Below are 6,000 nucleotides of genomic sequence, written 5' to 3'. Positions count from 1 at the left end.
ATGCTCGAACTCATTGCGAAACTGACCGGAAATTGAGGCTAATATCGTTATATCGTACCATTATTAGCCCTTCAAAAACAAAAATTCCACCAAACATCGAAATTCTAACTAAACATCTGATAAAAATTAAAAAAAAAAATTCTGGATACGACCGAACTTTGAGCTTCAATGACTTTTGAGTGACCGACCAAAACTACTTTTAAACAACTGAAGGTTTTCCAAAGAATGCGACTGAAATAGCCGGAACAAACATGAAAAATGATCTTCTTTCTTTTTTATAGTGTTTAATTTTAATGCTTTAATATGTTTCTTACTGACGTTAAGATTTTAACAGTACAGCTGAAACACGTTCAAATATCATCAATGAAGGATGTACTAATATTGGCTATTCTAACTCAAAATAGGTAATCCCTATCAAGAGGGTATTTGTCCCTTATTCAAATCTTCTTAGCACATTTTATAAACGAACTCATGGAAATCAAATCGGGAGATATGGACAAACCCAAAGAGTCATCACAGTGATGACTGTGCCCCTCCAAAATCACAGGGATTTTTAAGCAGGTTATGAATAAACTTCTAGGGCAAACATAGTATGTATTACGTAGTTACAGAGAAATTCAGTGGTGAAAAATGATAAGTAAAATAACTTAAGCTGTTTTCGAGTGTCAAGCTTAAGCGCCAACCTGCTTTAGGCGGAATTCCGAAGTCTGTGGTAAACCATAATTTAGGTAATGGTTACTAGCTTAAAAATTCTAGTAAAAAATGACACTTCATCTAAACATTCTCTCTTCGTCAAATTAAACCATTTCTGATAAGGTGGAGATGTAGCTAAGTTCGCAGAAAACAACTGTAAGTATGAAAAAGATGAGATACGGATATGGTTAATGGCAGCAATCCTAATCCCTTTTATTATCGCCTAATCGATTCTAACGTAAGTACTCGAGAAGGTCTTACTTCGCATTTTGTTTTTTATAACTTCTAAATGGGTAAAACCTCTAGTTGTAACTATGGATGAAAGATACCAAGCAGCGCTTTTTGCTGTACTAGCTATTACACCGTGTCCACAAAATATTATAGAAATTTTCGGTCTGATCACAATCACAATCCAAAAACACTTCCCAGAATCGAAAAACCCGTCCAAGAATCCAAGAGTGTTTTCGATTCTGGGAAGTATTTTGCATTCTTGGAACTTTTTTTGGATTCTAACAAGTATTTTTTGATTCTAGGAAGTATTTTGGATCCTTGGAACTGTTTTTGGATTCTGGGACGTGTTTTGGATTCTGGGAAGAGTTTTTGAATTATGGGAAGTGTTTTGGATTCTGGGATATGTTTTCATGCTCTGGGACATGTTTTGGATTCTGGCAAGTATTTTTGAATTCAAGAAAGTGCTTTGGATTCTGGGGTGTGTTTTGGATTTGGGGACGTGTTTTGTCCCTAGAACAGCCACAGTAAATTTGAGTAATTTTAGAAGAACAATATTAGGAGAACAAAAATACCTTAACTTTCCCAAATGAGTCTGAATCATTTGTGGGTTAGTGCAAGAAACGAACAAAAATTCAATTGATTTTTTTTACAGTCTTGCCCGGTGATGTAATAAGGCGCTTAAACGCCAGGGGAAGAATTTTAATTTGTTTGTTTTCTTTGATGTGTGGTGCTTCCCTAAGCTCATTCCAGCAAAGCGCTGAGACCTGCTTAATCGTCCACAGTTGAACAGGCTTGACGTCACCTGATGCATTCGCTTTTTTGTATAAGATGCTGTTAATGATTATAATACGCTCTATACACAAAGAGAGCTTAATGTACATCTTAGCAAGAGACACTGAAATGCTGTACGCTCTTTGGACTTGATTTACAATCACAACGGTAAGACTACAGTTTTCATTCACTTCCTTGATGGTTACTAATTAAAAGAAAATTCCCAGAAATCAGGTTACATATTTTAAAGATGTTCTTTTTCATTCCCAAACGCTTATCAATAAGCAATCTTTGATACTCATATGGTTTCTTACTGTTAATTTCATTTAGTGTTCTTTTGTTAGAATTGAACCAAGAAATGACTTGATCTTGAGATTGTTTCAATTTTTAGCCATTTTAAATCAAAATTTAGCCATTGTTTTTCATCTGACATTGATCCATAGTCAGCCTCGAGTGCTTTTAAAAGTTGATAACATTGTCCCTTTGAGGTCCATATACATCATAGTAAGGGGGAGGAAAAAGGAACAGGAAAAATGAAAACTTGGATACAAAAGCTAACTTGAACCCCAACCCCACCGGTAACTTCTTTTCCAATTCTTCGTTTAATTTTTAATTTAATTTAATTTAATTTTATTAGCTTCGCGAAAAAAACAAACAAACAAACAGAAAGAACGTTGACAGGGACACCGCAACAGCTGTGGCCAATTACAGCGGGCCCGTTTCTCGTTCCCCGTTCTCGTTCCCTGTCCCCCGTCCCCCGTCCCCCGTCCCCCGTCCCCCGTCCCCCGCTCCCTTTCCCTCGTTCCACGTTTGATTACAGTACCATTCGAAAATAATGGTAGTCTTTACACTAGAGCCTAAGTAAATTTTAATTACTTCAAGTAAAATAAAGCTTCACACACAACCGATTCTTTTTTACTTCAGGTTAACTTAAGCCAATATTCCCACGCAACATAATTAAGATTGATTAACATGTTTCGCCTTTCTCAAGAAACCGCAAGTAACCGCAAGTCAACTAAGTCAATCATAAGGATGGTTTTCAAGTCGCTGAAATTTTCTTGAATCGTTTCAACTTTCCGACTTTAATGAGATGCAAAGTAAAGTTACTTGAGATTTTACTTAGGCCTTCACACACGAATTTTTGGTCAAGTAAAACTTAGCAGCTCTTACGTCTTACTTAACAGCCTTGTGTAAAGATAACCAATCAGGTCTAAGGAACGGTTCCGGTTTACTGAATATAGACCCATATAATATCATATTTATAAACTTGGCTTTCCGGTCGCAGTTGCTAGAAAGGTGCGTCGAATATTGATGACTCTGTTTCTTTACGTCCCCGAGAGTTATTTTTATAGGAAAATTGTAAAACTAAATTAACCAAAATTCACACTGTTTACCTGTGATTTTACTGAAAGCAAACAAAAGACGAATGTATCTCATGAATCAGGAACCTAAGTTGACGATTTCATCGTCAACTTCCTTGTTGAACCACTGAAACTCAAGCACTTTAAAGCTATTTATGAACTTCAGAATGGCTTGCGTAAGCAAATACTGTCAGTAAAAAATGCCGTTTGATATGTGTGTCGCCTATCTATTCTAAGCTTGATATTGGGTTGGATTTGTAACAAAGCGAAGGCAGTTTCTACTTTTGAATTCAAGTACAGTTGTTTCTTTACTAGGCTGAATTTAATTGTGATCCTTGGTATTTCATTCCTTTTGTTTCATTAGTCTTGCGCAATTAAGCTTAGTACTACTACTCTCCTCTAAATCTCAGTTTGTCCCGACAAGAAAACACACAAACCTTGGGTGCGGCTCGCTTCAAGCCAAGCGCTCGGTTTATTCACGTAAAGACTAAAAGATACAAGCCATATCATAGAAACGTAATATACAATCCAAGTAACATACAGCTCCAAAAAACTAGATCACAAGCTAAATTAAATTGAAATGGGGTCGTGGAACAACAGCTGGGTGAAAAACCTCCCCGTACGTCCACTTGCACCTAGGAGGAAAACCCCAGGCCAGCTGCACCCCATAAAAAAAAAAAAAAACGGTCCCCCGGGCAAGACCAACTAAATAGAAACTAGAATCAATTAAAAGCGGTACGAACGGGAAAACTAAATGCCTAAAGCCTTAGAAACCGACAAACGAGAAGATAAAGAATCTTGGAAATATCAGGAACAATATCTTTAAAGGCCTCTAGCACTAACTCTCTTAACTTTGAATAGCTTAAACCTTAAGATCTAGGCTTATAACAAAATTTAGTTTTGGAAAGCTGACAAAATAAAGGGCTATCGCAGGAAAGCCCAGCTCTATCTAAATAACGGTTCATCATAGCAACCGGACAAGTTGCTTTCCTAGAAGAAGCTACAACAATCCAAGCTTCATTTCTACACTGATCAGTTTTACTAGATTGAATAAATAACTTTAACATGTCATTTTCGATCTTAACATCGGATCGAACAAGCTTAGCAAGCTGATCAAATCTGAGAAAGGCAGCAAAAGCTAGTAAGCAAATAACAACCGAACGAATGTTATACAAAGAGGCTATTGAGTCCGCCTTGGAGGCAACTAACTGCTCTAACTGAGAGACTGTGATAGGCTCCTTCTTGGTTGTTTGATTGGCCAGCAAACGCTGCGCACCGGCAAGAGTACTCTCCACCAAAGGATGATCAGAAGGAGACGGCTCGCCACCCAGCTGGTGAAACCAGGCAATGCTGTGAATTGCTGACTCCAGGGGAGATGCTGTCTTCGCCCCAGTCATTAAATGACGCAAATAAATAGCAAAATGAAATGGAGAAGAGGGAAAAACTGTCAAGCCATGTTCTCGTGCCCAAGACCTCCATCTGTTGTAAGAAGAAAAATACTTGGAGGAAGTACTGGGTGCTCTGCTAGCCAACGCAACATCCGGAAGAGAACTTGCAAGGGATAGTAAAGCACTGGATCCCTGGGGAACCGCAGCCCGAAGATCCGACCACATAGTAGAGCTGAAAACATCTGCAAAATATAAGCAAAAAGAACACACACACACCCTAAAAAGTAAAAAAACAAATAAAAATGACCCGAACGCTGGAACAGCAAGACCGAGATGAAAGACAAATCCAGCACGCCCAAATATATACCCTTACTAATTACCCACATACCAGCGCACACGCCTAAACAAACATAAGATACCGACGAGAGCATATTTTCCTGCTAATTACCAAGTCAAACGCAGGAAAATACTAAAACTCAAGGGTGGCGTGATTCATTGACAGCGTGATATGCGTATAGCCTTTGCACTTTCTTGCCAAAAAAAATCCAACGAACAAATGAATATACACCCTTAGTCTTGTTCCAATAGGAATTTGAGTCTTCTAAGTGGTTATTTAATTTTTCTTGCGCAACGCGTATGTCCAGGAGGTAATACTTGAGAGTTTTTGTCTATTCAACCACTTCAGTATCCTTGCAAACAAGCTTAAACTTTTAGTTTTACCTTTTTTGGCTAGCTTCATGTGAGTTTGACATGTATAAATTATCACACTTGGCAACGACAACGAATTCCATGATGTGTAATTGCATATTATATGAGATTAAAATTATGCATGAAACTTGTTTTTCTTTTTTAATCTGATTGGTTCGATTTTTCATACATCCTCGGAACTTTTAAGACGCAGAATTAGTCAGAATCGCCAGTCTGTTGTCAGGTGCCGACGGGCAGGTGATCATAACACCTTCATCATCTATCGAAGAAATTCCAAAAACGGCCTCCATAAATAATCGATGATTATTTCGACACGCCGTAGTTTCTACGTGGAACAATGTTGTAATGACATTAACCCGCAATAAGTGGGCAACAATGATTTTCGGATTTTCAGTTACAACCCGTATATTGCAGGCTGTAACTGTAATAACATCGAGTCTCATTTCAAGTGCATTGCATATTTATATATGACAAGTCGCAACTTCCAAAGTTTGCTTTATTCATCATACCTCACTAGTAATTTGAGATTTGCATAATAATGATTTCAACGTTGTCCTTCAAGGGTGTGACGTGCCGACTAACTGACCAGGCCTCACTTGGCTTTTTAGTTCACTTTATTTGAGCACTGAAACGGTACCAAAGAAGTACCCCTGCTGGTGTCGATCTTATTTATGGTTAATTTCCAGTATCGCGTAATTTTTACGTGCGTACGTCAGCGCAAAATTTACGTTCGCATATAAAAAAAGAGGTTATGCATGACAGGTCGCTCGTAAGCGTAAAAGTTGAACCTTGCTCAACTTGTTGTTTAAGCTCAACACTTTTTATCTTGCCTCTGTTTTAATCATGTG

At 38.0% G+C, this 6,000-nt stretch overlaps 1 protein-coding gene across 5 annotated transcripts in view; it reads left to right on the top strand.

The window, feature by feature from the left end:
• Nucleotides 1–1,720: 1,720 nt before the first annotated feature.
• Nucleotides 1,721–6,000, top strand: part of LOC140930958 (uncharacterized) — a 64,525-nt gene continuing 60,245 nt past the window's right edge. For 2 of the 5 annotated variants that reach the window (XM_073380689.1, XM_073380681.1), the window contains exon 1: nt 1,723–1,863. The gene's annotated coding sequence lies outside the window, so the exon portion shown is untranslated. Of the gene's footprint in view, nt 1,864–6,000 lie in introns of all 5 variants that reach the window. The other 3 variants (XM_073380687.1, XM_073380685.1, XM_073380684.1) reach the window with 3 other exon arrangements.

The sequence above is a fragment of the Porites lutea genome, chromosome 3, assembly GCF_958299795.1.
Source record: "Porites lutea chromosome 3, jaPorLute2.1, whole genome shotgun sequence".
NCBI classification, from domain to species: Eukaryota; Metazoa; Cnidaria; class Anthozoa; order Scleractinia; family Poritidae; genus Porites; species Porites lutea.
The sequence above is the reverse complement of the archived record's forward strand: the minus strand, read 5'-3'. Positions and strand labels throughout refer to the sequence as shown.